Source organism: Mobula hypostoma, chromosome 3, assembly GCF_963921235.1.
Source record: "Mobula hypostoma chromosome 3, sMobHyp1.1, whole genome shotgun sequence".
Classification (NCBI taxonomy): Eukaryota; Metazoa; Chordata; class Chondrichthyes; order Myliobatiformes; family Myliobatidae; genus Mobula; species Mobula hypostoma.
In genome coordinates, this window is record NC_086099.1 from 4,702,040 (window position 1) to 4,716,945 (window position 14,906).

Genomic DNA, 14,906 nt, shown 5'->3' on the forward strand with positions numbered 1-14,906 from the left:
TGCAAAATACTTATTCAGTTTGTCTGCTATTTCGTTGTCCCCCATTATTACCTCTACAGCATTGTTTTCCAGTGATCCGATATCCACTCCCACCTCTCTCTTACACTTTATCTATCTGAAGAAACTTTTGATATCCCCTTTAAGATCAGTTGCTAACTTATATTCGTATTTCATCTTTACCTTCTTGCTGTCTTTTTTAGTTACCTTCTGTTGGTTTTGAAAAGCTTCTCAATCCTCTAACTTTCCACAAATTTTTCCTCTAATACATGCCCTACCTTTGGCTTTTATACTGGCTTTGATTTCTCTTGTTAGCCATGGTTATGATATCTTGTCTTTAGAATGTTTCTTCCTTTTTGAGATGTATATATCCTGTGCCTTTTGAACTGCTTCCAGAAATTTCAGCCATTGTTGCTCTGCTATCATCCTGCCAGTGTTCTTTCCCAATCAATTCTAGCCAACTCCTCTCTCATGCCTCTGTAATTCCCTTTACTTCACTGTAATACAGATACATATGACTTTAGCTTCTCCTTCACAAATTTCAGGGGGAATTCTATTATATATGATAATATGCCCTTCAGGGTTCCTTTACCTTAAGCTCGCTGATCAAATCCCATTCATTGCACAACACCCAATCCAGAATATCTGATTTAAGGCAGAGATTGATGGGTTCTTGATTAGTCAGGGCATGAAGATATACTGGGAGAAGGCAGGAGGATGTGGTTGAGAGGGGAAATAAATTAGCCATAATGAAATGGTGGAGCAGTCTCAATGGGCCAGGTAGCCTAATTCTGCCACCATATCTTATGATCTAATGATCCAAGGAAGAATGGTTACCAAACCAATTGTCTCCTGCACATCATCAATTACTTGTGTAAAAAAGTGCTCATTTTAGCTCAAATCTCGTCCATGTTTATGTTTATAGTAAGTGACAAATTTCATAAGGGCAAATTTAATGATATATTAATTTGACTTTAAAATGTTTTCCCTTTAGATTACATATTATAGGACATCTCTATCAAATCACCTATCATCTTTCTTCCCTCCAGAGAGAGAAGCCCTAGCTCACTGGACCTATCCTCATAAGGCATGCTCTCTAATCCAGGCAGCTTCCTGGTAAATCTCCTCTGCACCCTCTCTAAAGCTTCCACATCCTTCCTGTAATGAGGCAACCAGAACCGAACACACTATTCCAAGTGGGGTCTAACCAGGGTTTTATAGAGCTGCATAATCCTGTTCTCAGTCATAGTTATTATTTATTAATAAACATTTGCATTCTTTTGCACATTGATTGTTTGTCAGTGTTTGTGTGCAGTTTTTTATTGATTTCATTGTTTCTTTGTTCTGCTGTGAATGCCCGCAAGAAAATGAATCTCAGGGTTGTATTTGGAGACATATATGCACTTTGAAAATAAATTTACTTTGAACTTTGAACATTTCCTCACAGCTCATGGACTCAATCTTTTCAGCAAAGACCATCTGTGATTAAATACATAAATCTCTGAAATGATAAAGTTTCAAGTACATGTTGATCTCAGCAGAAGAACCTTGGGGATATTTTACTTTAAAGAGGCTTTAAAAATTATCTGTGCTGTTAATGTCCTCTGTGCTCAAACAATCCACTGATAATATTGTCCTAGATTCCTTACACACCAATGCCCTTCAATGGCGAAGCCTACAAAGCGTAGTGGATACGGCCCAGTCCATTGCAGGTAAATCCCCCTCCCATTCCCAATTATTGAGCACATCTGCAAGGAGCGTTGTTGCAGAAAATCAGCATCAGTCACCAAAGACTCCCAACATTCAAGCTCTCTTCTCACTGCTGCCATCAGGAAAGAATACAGGAGCCACACCACCAGGTTCAGGAACAGTTATCACTCCTCAACGATCAGGCACTTGAACAAGAGAGGATAACTTCTTTCAACTTCACTTGCCCCATCATGGAACTGTCCCCACAACCTATGGACTCACTTTCAAGGACTCTTCATCTCATGTTCTCGATATTTATTGCTCTATTTATTATTAATTTTTTTTCTTTTTACATTTGCGCAGTTTGTTGTCTTTTGCACACTGGGTGTCTGTCTTATTGTGTGTGGTTTTGCATTGATTCTTTTGTGTTTATTTGTATTTATTGTGAATGCCCACAAGAAAATGAATCAGGGTTCTATACGGTGACATAAATGTACTTTGATAATGAACTTACAATGAACTTCTGAACTTAATGAAAGATAAGATTTCATATAAAATCAGAGGAATCCACAGAACCATATTAAAGCACGGGGAGGTGGATTAAGACGGGAAGATGGTACAAGGAAAAGTAAACTTAAAAATCAAGATTCCAGATTGCTTAATGCCATTTCCTGTAGACGTGTAAAGAAGAACAAAATAATTGTAACTCTGGATCTGATACAGCACAAAAATAATACAATTAGACAAAGACACAATAACAATAAAACACAATAAATATGATAGCTTAGATACAGATAGCTTGTATGTCCATAACGTGTGACTAGACTGTCCATGAGATGACAGACATGAAATAATCAAGTAGTGGTGGAGTTAGTGGATGGAGGTGTTGATCAGCCTGAAATCTGCATTGGCTCATTGTGTCTATTCAAATTGTTCACAATGCTAACTTCCTCTGTACATATCACAGATTTGCCCCAATGTCACTCTCAACAAACATTAAAATGTACAGTAAACATATTTATCCAGACACATAGCCACAAGTCTTTTTTCCATCCTAAGGTGGCAGAGGCCAGTTTTTAATAAAGATTATTTTAAAAAGTAAACTGCTTGGATCACACATTTTCAAAATAATTCTGGCTTTGTTCATAACACTGAACAAGAATTCAAAGTTCAAAGTAAATTTATTATCAAAGTACATATGTACATGTCACCATATACTGTACAACCCTGAGGTTCATGTTCTTGTCAGCAATCGCAGTAAATGCAAAGAAACACAATAGATTCAATGAAAGACCACACGCAGTAAGACGGACAAACAACTAATGTGTAAAAGACACAAAACTGTGCATGTACAAAAAAAGAGAACAAAGTACTGTTAATAATTAATAAACAAGCAATAAGTATTGACGACATGAGTCCATTTTAAAATTGAGTCCATGATTTGTGGAATCAGTGCAGTGTTGGAGGTGAGTGAAGTTGTCCCTTCTGGTTCAAGAGCCAGATGGCTGAGGAGTAATAACTGTTCCTGAACCTGGTGGTGTGGGTCCTGGGGTTCCTGTATCACCTCTCTGAAGACAGCAGCGAGGAGAGAGCATGACCTGGATGGTGGGGGTTCTTGATGATGGATGGCTGCTTTCCTGTGAAAGCACTCCATGTGGATATGCCCAATGGTGGGGAGGGCTTTACCAGTGACGGACTGGACCATATCCACTACTTTTTGGAGGCTTTTCCGTTCAAGGCCATTGGTGTTCCCACACTAGGCCACGAAGCAATGGTTAATTAAGTAAATTCTAGTGCACAATCACACCCACTAAAATGCAGAAGACAAGCTGCCCCTCAGCACAGAATATAAGTAACTCTCCTCATGGACTTTGATATGAGTTGTTCACTTTATTACAATTGGTGTTACATAGAAACATAGAAAATAGGTGCAGGAGTAGGCCATTCGGCCCTTCGAGCCTGCACCACCATTTATTATGATCATGGCTGATCATCCAACTCAGAACCCCACCCCAGCCTTCCCTCCATACCCCCTGACCCCCATAGCCACAAGGGCCATATCTAACTCCCTCTTAAATATAGCCAATGAACTGGCCTCAACAGTTTCCTGTGGCAGAGAATTCCACAGATTCACCACTCTCTGTGTGAAGAAGTTTTTCCTAATCTCGGTCCTAAAAGGCTTCCCCTCTATCCTCAAACTGTGGCCCCTCGATCTGGACTTCCCCAACATCGGGAACAATCTTCCTGCATCTAGCCTGTCCAGTCCCTTTAGGATCTTATACGTTTCAATCAGATCCCCCCTCAATCTTCTAAATTCCAACGAGTACAAGCCCAGTTCATCCAGTCTTTCTTCATATGAAAGTCCTGCCATCCCAGGAATCAATCTGGTGAACCTTCTTTGTACTCCCTCTATGGCAAAGATGTCTTTCCTCAGATTAGGGGACCAAAACTGCACACAATACTCCAGGTGTGGTCTCACCAAGGCCTTGTACAACTGCAGTAGTACCTCCCTGCTCCTGTACTCGAATCCTCTCGCTATAAATGCCAGCATACCGTTCGCCTTTTTCACTGCCTGCTGTACCTGCATGCCCACTTTCAATGACTGGTGTATAATGACACCCAGGTCTCGTTGCACCTCCCCTTTTCCTAATCGGCCACCATTCAGATAATAATCTGTTTTCCTATTTTTGCCACCAAAGTGGATAACTTCACATTTATCCACATTAAATTGCATCTGCCATGAATTTGCCCACTCACCCAACCTATCCAAGTCACCCTGCATCCTCTTAGCATCCTCCTCCCTGCTAACACTGCCACCCAGCTTCGTGTCATCCGCAAACTTGGAGATGCTGCATTTAATTCCCTCATCCAAGTCATTAATATATATTGTAAACAACTGGGGTTCCAGCACTGAGCCTTGCGGTACCCCACTAGTCACCGCCTGCCATTCTGAAAAGGTGCCGTTTATTCCCACTCTTTGCTTCCTGTCTGCTAACCAATTCTCCACCCACACCAATATCTTACCCCCAATACCGTGTGCTTTAAGTTTGCACACTAATCTCCTGTGTGGGACCTTGTCAAAAGCCTTTTGAAAATCCAAATATACCACATCCACTGGTTCTCCCTTATCCACTCTACTAGTTACATCCTCAAAAAATTCTATGAGATTCGTCAGACATGATTTTCCTTTCACAAATCCATGCTGACTTTGTCCGATCATTTCACCACTTTCCAAATGTGCTGTTATCACATCCTTGATAACTGACTCCAGCAGTTTCCCCACCACCGACGTTAGGCTAACCGGTCTATAATTCCCCGGTTTCTCTCTCCCTCCTTTTTTAAAAAGTGGGGTTACATTAGCCACCCTCCAATCCTCAGGAACTAGTCCAGAATCTAACGAGTTTTGAAAAATTATCACTAATGCATCCACTATTTCTTGGGCTACTTCCTTAAGCACTCTAGGATGCAGACCATCTGGCCCTGGGGATTTATCTGCCTTCAATCCATTCAATTTACCTAACACCACTTCCCTACTAACATGTATTTTGCTCATTTCCTCCATCTCACCGGACCCTCTGTCCCTTACTATTTCTGGAAGATTATTTATGTCCTCCTTAGTGAATTCAGAACCAAAGTAATTATTCAATTGGTCTGCCATGTCCTTGCTCCCCATAATCAATTCACCTGTTTCTGTCTGCAGGGAACCTACATTTGTCTTTATCAGTCTTTTCCTTTTTACATATCTATAAAAGCTTTTACAGTCCGTTTTTATGTTCCCTGCCAGTTTTCTCTCATAATCTTTTTTCCCCTTCCTAATTAAGCCCTTTGTCCTCCTCTGCTGAACTCTGAATTTCTCCCAGTCCTCAGGTGAGCCACTTTCTCTGGCTAATTTGTATGCTTCTTCTTTGGAATTGATGCTATCCCTAATTTCTCTTGTCAGCCACGGGTGCACTACCTTCCTTGATTTATTCTTTGGCCAAACTGGGATGAACAATTGTTGTAGTTCATCCATGCGACCTTTAAATGCTTGCCATTGCATATCCACCATCAATCCTTTAAGTGTCATTTGCCAGTCTATCTTAGCTAATTCACATCTCATACCTTCAAAGTTACCCCTCTTTAAGTTCAGAACCTTTGTTTCTGAATTAACTATGTCACTCTCCATCTTAATGAAGAATTCCACCATATTATGGTCACTCTTACCCAAGGGGCCTCTCACGACAAGATCGCTAATCAACTCTTCCTCATTGCTCAAAACCCAGTCCAGAATAGCCTGCTCTCTAGTTGGTTCCTCGACATGTTGGTTCAAAAAACCATCCTGCATACATTCCAAGAAATCCTCTTCCTCAGCACCTTTACCAATTTGGTTCACCCAGTCTACATGTAGATTGAAGTCACCCATTATAACTGCTGTTCCTTTATTGCACACATTTCTAATTTCCTGTTTAATACCATCTCCCACCTCACTACTACTGTTAGGTGGCCTGTACACAACTCCCACCAGCGTCTTCTGCCCCTGTTGTAGAATCAGTCTTCAAAAAACTCAGATAAATCATTGGAAAAAGTCAAACTCCAATCATTAATGTGGAGAAAAGCATCAGAATCAGGTTTAAATTATCCGGTGTCTTGCCTGACATGGAGTTTAGAACAACAATACAAAATTTACAGGGCATGTCACTTGGGGACAGCCTATATATTTTTTGTGTGTCTGTATGTTTACTGCTATCTCATACATTCTATGTGTGCCTTGTGCTGTGTGTGACTGTCGGTATCGTGTTTTGTACCTTTGCCCTGGAGGAACACTGTTTCACCTGGCTGTATTCAGGTGTACGGTGAATGACACTTAAACTTGAGCTTGAACTTGAAAACGGAGGCACTCAGTCGGTCAGGCAGCATCAATGGAAATGAATAGTCACCGTTTTAGTCCGAGACTCTTCTTCTGGACCGGAATGGAAGTGGGGAAGATGCAAGAATAAGGAGGTGGACGAGGTGGACGAGGGGAAAGAGTACAAACAAGAAGGTGGAGCCAGGTGGGTGGGAAAAGGCGATGAAGTGAGAAGCTGGGAGATGATAAGTGGAAAAGGTAAAGGGCTGGAGAAGAAGGAATCTTATAGGAGAGGAGAGTGGAGCATGGGAGAAAGGGAAGGGCACCAAGGGGAGGTGATAGGAAGGAGAAGAGGTAAGAGTCCAATCACAAATGAGAGAAAATCTGCAGATGCTGGAGGAACTCAGCAGGCTAGGCAGCATCTATGGAAAAAAAGTGTTGTCGATGTTTCGGATGGAAACTCTTCATCAGGACCCTTCGGCCTGCTGCAGGGCATCAGCCTGAACTGTCAACTGCATTTTTTTCCGTAAAAGAGGTAAGAGGTGGGCTAGAGTGGGGAAATGAAGAAGAAGGAAGGGGGAAGGGGAAAGCTACTGGAAACTGGAGAAATCAATGTTCATGCCATCAGATTGGTGGCTACTTAGACAGAATATGAGATGTTGCTCCCCCACCCTGAGAGTGGCCTCATTGTGGCAGAAGCAGAGGCCATGAATTGATAGTCAACGTTCCAAGCCTTCCCAGCTAATGCCCTCAACTCTTCCTCCACTACACTGATGACTGCATTACTGCTGCTTCCTGCACCCATGCAGAGCTCAACAATTTCATTAACTTTCCCTCCAACTTCCACCCTGCCCTTAAATTCACTTGGTCCATCTCTGATACCTCCCTTCCCTTTCTTGATCTCTCTGTCTTCATCTCTGCAGACAAACTGTGTACTGATATTGTTGATAATGCTACGGATTCCCTCGCCTATCTTGACTATATCTCTTCCTACCCTGTCTCCTGTAAACGTGTCATTCCCTTTTCTCAGTTCCTTCATCTCCACTGCATCTGTTCCCAGGATGAGGCTTTCCTTTCCAGAACATCAGTGATGTCATCCTCATCAAAGAATGGATGATGCTGCCCTCATCCGCATCTTTTCCATTTCCCAAACATCTGCGCTCATCCCATCATCCCACCTCCCCTTAACAGTGATAGTCACTCTTGTCCTTACCTATCACCCAATGAGCCTCTGCATCCAACACGTCATCCTCTGCAACTTCCGCCATTTCCAAAGGGATCCTACCATCTTTTCCTTATCCTCTCTCTCCACTTTCCACAGGGATCACTCTTTCCATGATTTCCAGTCAAGTTGGTGCCTGCATACAACACTCTGTCAGTCAACATCTTCTGGATTGATCATGAAACCGTATATTTCACTTCTATTATGTCTTTTACATTTGTTTTTCATCTTGAATGTGGGTCTGGAACTGTTGGAGCCTGTGATTTGCAGTTTGGAGATTGTTTGGGTGTTTCAGTGCTCTGCAGTCTCCGAGAGGACTCCAGGTGACGGGGGAGCATACGTGAACCTCATGGGGAGAAGGCTGCGGGACAGGGTACGAGCTGATGTTTGACTCCATTTCATCTATTAAAGCTTCCATTGTTCATCGATTAAAGCACAAAGGAGACTGAAGCATTGAGGTGAGTGCAGAAAGTGAACGCCGGCTGACTGCCTTTTAATTGCCAGTGGGATTGCTCTGCTACGATGAGGGGAGACTGCCTTTTGATCCGATAAAGTGATAACGGTATGTGGTTATGGATGCTGCCAGAATTGAGCGGTGGTAACGAATGCGTGCGTGTTGAGTGGGTAGACAGTTGTAACCCTGATGAATTGTTAATTCTGCTACAGAGAGGAGAGACTGTCTTTTGATTGCTGGTGGGATTACTCTGCTATGCAGGTTTTCTGCGTTTTGGATATGGACTTGGACTACAGACTTTTTTCTCATTTTATTGTTTTTTGCTCGATTGTTCTCAATTTTTTGTGTGCGATGACGGGTGTTGGGGTAGAGTTGATTATCATGCTGCTGTTCTACTCTTTTCTTTTATGGTTTTGGGCTACCTAGAGAAGAATTTCGGAGTTGTACACTTCAGTAATAAATGAACCATTGAACCATTGTTCATTCATCCTTCTCCACTAATCTCCCTCCTGGTACTTATCCTGCAAGAGTGGAATTGCTGTACCTGCCTATTCGCCTCCTCCCTCACCTCCATTCAGGGTCCCAAACAGTCCTTCCAGGTGAGGCAACACTTCACCTGCAATTCTACTGGGTTCGTCTTTTGTATCCGGTACCCCCGTTGTGGCCTCCTCTGCATTGTTGAGATCCATCGTAGATTGGGGTAACAACTTTGTTGAGCGCAGTCCATCCACCAAAAGCAGAATTTCCTGGTGGCCAACCACTTCAATTCTGATCCCTATTACTATAACAAAGGAAAGAGTGCCCGGCAAACTCAAAGGTCTTAAGGTGGATAAATCACCTGGACCAGATGGACTACATCCCAGAGTCCTGAGAGAGGTTGCTGAAGAGATAATGGATGCATTGATTATGATCTTTCAAGAATCACATGATTCTGGCATGGTTGCAGAGGACTGGAAGATTGCAAATGTCACTCCATTCTTTAAGAAGGGAGGAAGGCAAAAGAAAGGAAATTATAGACCAGTTAGCTGAACCTCAGTGGATGGGAAAGTGTTGGAGTCTATTATTAAGGATGAGGTTTAGGGGTACTTGGAGACTAATGATAAAAGAAGTCAAAGTCAGCACGGTTTCTGTGAAGGGAAATCTGTTAGAGTTCTTCCAGGAACTAACAAGTAGAGTGGACAAAAGATAGGCAGTGGATGGCATTTACTTGGATTTTCAGAAGGCATTTGATAAGGTGTCATATATGAGGCTGGTTAACAAGATAAAATCCTATTGCATTACAGGAAAGATATTGGCATGGATAGAGAAATGACTGACAGGCAGGAGGCAGCGAGTGGGAATAAAAGGGGACTTTTCTTGTTGGCTGCCAATAACTGGTGGTGTTCCTCTGGGGTCAGTATTGGGACCGCTACTTTTCACAATGTTTGTCAATTATTTAGATAATGGAATTGATGGCTTTGTGGCAAAGTTTGCAGATGATACGAAGATAGGAGGAGGGGTAGGTAGTGCTGAGGAAGCAATGCTTGTGAACCTCCTCTGAACCCTCTCCTGTGCCAGCACACATTTTCTTAGATAAGGAGCCCAAAAACTGTTCACAATACTCAAAGTGTACTTGTAATCTCCTCAAATATTTCCACCAGGTTCGTCAGACAAGATTTTCCCTTAAGGAAACCAAGCTGACGTTGTCCTCTCTTGTTACGCATCACCAAGTATTCCATAAACGATCCTTAACAATTGACTCCAACATCTTCCCAACTACTGAGGTCAGACTAACTGGCCTATAATTTTCTTTCTGTTGTCTCTCTCCTTTCTTAAAGAGTGGAGTGACCCATGTGCAATTTTCCAGTCCTCCAGAACCATGCTAGAGTCCAATGATTCTTGAAAGATCATTACTAATGCCTCCACAATCTCCACTGCTACCTTCTCCAGAACCCTAGGGTACAGATCATCTGGTCTGGGTGACCTATGCACCTTTAGGTCTTTCAGCTTTTTGGGCACCTTCTTCCTTGTAATAGTAACTGCACCCACTTCTCTTTCCTCACACCCTCAACACTTGGTACACCACTAGCTAAGACTGATGCAAAATACTTATTTACTTCACCTGCCCTCGACATTATTTCTCTGACCTCATTTTCTTGTGGTCCTATATCCTCTCACATCTCTCCTTTATTTTCTACATACTTGAAAAAGGTTTTTCTATCCACCTTGATATTGTTAGCTAGCTTGCTTTCATCTTTTCCCTCGTAATGAACCTTTTAGTTGCTTTCTGTATGTTTTTAAAAGCTTCCCAATCTTTTATTTCCCTGCTAATCTTTTGCTTTGTTATATGCCCTCTCTTTTGCTTTTACATTAGCTTTGACTTCTCTTGTTAGGCACTGCTGTGCTATTTTGCTATTTAAGTATTTCTTTGTTTTTGGAAGACATCTATCCTGCACCTTCCTCATTTCTCCCAGAAACTCAGGCCATTGCTGCTCTGCTGACATCCCTGCCAGCATCTCCTTCCAATTTATTTCGGCCAACTCCTCTCTCATGCCACTGTAATTTCCTTTACTCCACTGAAATACTGCTACATCAGACTTTACTTTCTCCCTGTCAAATTTTAAGTTGAACTCAATCATTTTGTGATCACCGTCTCCTAAGGGTTCCTTTACCTTAAACTCCCTAATAACCCGTAGTTCATTACATAATACCCAATCCAGTATAGCTGACCCCAGCAGGCTCAACGACAAACTGCTCTAAAAAGCCATCTCATAGCATTCAACAAATTCACTCTCTTGAGATCCATTACCAACCTGATTTTCCCAATCAACCTGCATGTTGAAATCTCCCATGACTATCATAACATTGCCCTTTTGATATGCCTTTTCTATTTCCTGTTGTAATCTGTGGTCCACTGTTGGGAGGATTGTATATAACTGCCATCAGGGTCCTTTTACCATTGCAGTTTCTTTATACAACCCACAAGGATTCAACATCTTCTGATCCTATATCACATCTTTCTAATGATTTGATGCCATTCCTTACCAGCAAAGCCACGCCAACCCCTTTGCCTACCTGCCTATCCCTCTGATATAATGCCTAACACAGTCTGATGTGATAGCACAGGACAGTTAACAGCTTAGTCCATGTGTATTTTGTAACTGTAACCTTGGACATTCAGCTCCCAACTACAACCATCCTTCAACCACAATTCAGTAATGGCCACAACATCATACCTGACAATCTGTAATAGTGCAACAAGATCATCCACCTTAGTTCTTATACTCCGTGCATTGAGATATAACACTTTGAGTACTGAATTTGCTACCCTTTTGATTCTGCATCCCTAGTGCACTGATACTCACTCTGCTGGCTGCAATTTTGTCCTATCATCAGCCTGCCCTTCCTGACAGTCTGACTGTATGCTATCTTTGCTTTTTTACCATCCATTCTATCCTGAGTCCCTTCACTCCAGTTCCCACCCCCCCCCATCAAATTAGTTGAAATCCTCCCCAACATCTCTAACAAAACCTGGCCATGAGAATATTGGTCCCCCTCGGGTTCAGGTACAACCCATCACTTTTGTGCAGGTCATATCTCCCCGAGAAGAGATCCTAATGATCCAAGAACCTGAAATCCTGTCCCCTGCAGCAGCTACTCAGCCATGCATTCTTTTCTGCCAAATCATCCTGTTTCTGCCTTCACTGGGGCATGGCACAGACAGCAATCCAGAAATTGCTACCTGGGAGGTCCTGCTTCTCAGCTTTCTACCTAGCTCTCTAAATTCTCTCTTCAGGACCTCATTGCTTTTCCTTCCTATGTCATTGGTGCTGATATGTATCAAGACATCTGTCTACTCTCCCTCCCCCTCCAAAATGCTGTGGATGTGATCCGAGACATCCTTGACCCTGGCACCTGGGAGGCAACATACCATTTGTGTGCCCACAGAATCTCCTGTCTGTTCCTCTGACTATTGAGTGCCTATCACTATCTCTCCCCTCTTTTCCCCTTTTCCCTTCTGCACCACGGACCCATGCTCAGTGCCAGTAACCTGGTCTAAGTGGCATTCCCCTGGGAGGTCATCCCCCACAACAGTATACTTATTATTGAGGGGAATGGCCACAGGGGTGCTATGCACTAAATGCTTATTTACCTTCCCATTCCTCCTTCTGGCATTCACCCAGCCTCCTGCATCCTGCAACTCGGGGTGACTATTTCCCTGTAATTCCGATTGATGATCTCCTCACTCTCCTGTGCGAGCTGAAGGCCATCCAGCTACTGCTCCAGATCCCTAACATTGTCTTCAGGAGCTGCAGCTGGATGCACTTCACGCAGATGTAGTTCCCTGGGAGACTCTGGGTCTTCCAGGACTCCAACGTCCGGCATGAAGAGCACACAACGGCCATTTACTAGACCAGGTACCCTGATGCAATAAGGAAAAAGGGGAACGTAACAGAAACTTACCCAGAGCCAACACCCCTTCTGAGCTGAAGCCACTGGGCCACTCCCAACAATGGCCGCTCTGCTTGTCCCTTTTGTAGTTTTGTTTATTCCTCTCTGTGCTGCTCCCGCCATTGCTTGGGCTGCTGGACCGACACCGAACAGCAGCAAAGCTCTCCTCTTAAATGAATGCTGCCGGCCTGCGAGAAATTTCCTTGCTGTGTTCTGGTCCCCCTGCTGATCGGGCTGCCGGAAAGACCCTGATTAGTCAGGGTATCACAGGTTACGGGGGGAAGGCAGGAGAACGGGATTAAGAGGGATAATAAATCAGCCATGATGGAATGATGGAATTGACTTGATGGGCTGAATGGCCTAATTCTGCTATATCTTCTGGTCTTATAGAAACAACAGGAATGAGCTGGGCTTTTTGAGTGAGTCAGACACTGACTGGTGGGGTCACTAGTGCAGGCATCAGTGTGTGGCTCCAACTATTCAGCACGTAGGTCAACGATTTAAAAAACGCTGTCAAATGTTTGTCAATGACACAAAATATTATCACTATGTGGAAACAGCTGAATGAGTTTAAAGAAGGAGCATAGAATGAATTAAATGTGAAGATGATGACTGGAAGTTAAATTTCGCTAATTTGTATACGTCCTATAAATGGTCTACAAGTAGAATTTTACAACAACTTCAGAGCATCAGCAGAAAAATGAAAACAGGAAACTGGGTGAAATAGCAATAACATTCATCAGCATAAGGAATTGATTGTGCATTTCAGGACGGGGAGGTCGAGTGAACATACACCAGTCCTCATCTGGGGATCTGAAGTGGAAAGGGTGAGCAGTTTCAAGTTCCTGGGTACCAGAGTCATCACCAGTAATGAATTTGTACACCCTCCCCATGGAATGCGTAAGCTTCCTCCCACAGTCCAAAAACATTCCGGCTAGGTTAACTGGTCATTGTAAATTGTCCGATGATTAGCTTAGGGTCAATCGGGCATGTCAGGTGCTGTTGAGGGCGATGTACCTCAAAGGGTCAGAGGGGCCTCCTCCGTGCTATAGACAATAGACAATAGGTGCAGGAGTAGGCCATTCAGCCCTTCGAGCCAGCACCGCCATTCACTGTGATCATGGCTGATCATCCACAATCAGTATCCAGTTCCTGCCTTCTCCCCATATCCCTTGACACTGCCATCTTAGGAGCTCTATCTAAATCTTTCTTGAAAGAATCCAGAGAATTGGCCTCCACTGCCTTCTGGGGCAGAGCATTCCACAGAACCACAACCCTCTGTGTGAAAAAGTTTTTCCTCAACTCCGTTCTAAATTGTCTACCCCTTATTCTTAAACTGTGGCCTCTGGTTCTGGACTCCCCCAACATCGGGAACATGTTTCCTGCCTCTAGCGCGTCCAATCCCTTAATAATCTTATATGTTTCAATCAGATCCCCTCTCATCCTTCTAAATTCCAGTGTATACAAGCCCAGTCACTCCAATCTTTCAAGATATGACAGTTCCACCATCCCGGGAATTAACCTCATGAACCTACGCTGCACTCCCTCAATAGCTAGAATGTCCTTCCTCAAATTTGGAGACCAAAACTGTACACAATATTCCAGGTGTGGTCTCACCAGGGCCCTGTACAACTGCAGAAGGACCTCTTTGCTCCTATACTCAATTCCCCTTGTTATGAAGGCTAACATGCCATTAGCTTTCTTCACTGCCTGCTGTACCTGCATGCTTGCTTTCAGTGACTGATGAACAAGGATACCTAGATCTCCTGACGAAGGGTCTCGGCCTGAAACGTCGACTGCGCCTCTTCCTATAGATGCTGCTTGGCCTGCTGCGTTCACCAGCAACTTTGATGTGTGTTACCTAGATCTCGTTGCACTTCCCCTTTTCCCAACTTGACACTATTCAGATAGTAATCCACCTTCCTGTTCTTGCCACCAAAGTGGATAACCTCACATTTATCCACACCCTGCATTCTCATAACATCCTCCTCACATTTCACACTGTCACCCAGCTTTGTGTCATCTGCAAATTTGCTAATGTTACTTTTAATCCCTTCATCTAAATCATTAATGTATATTGTAAATAGCTGCGGTCCCAGCACCGAGCCTTGCAGTACCCCACTAGTCACTGCCTGCCATTCTGAAAAGGACCCGTTAATCCCTACTCTTTGTTTCCTGTCTGCCAACTAATTTTCTATCCATGTCAGTACCCTACCCCCAATACCATTTGCTCTCATTTTGCCCACTAACCTCCTATGTGGGACCTTATCAAAGGCTTTCTGAAAGTC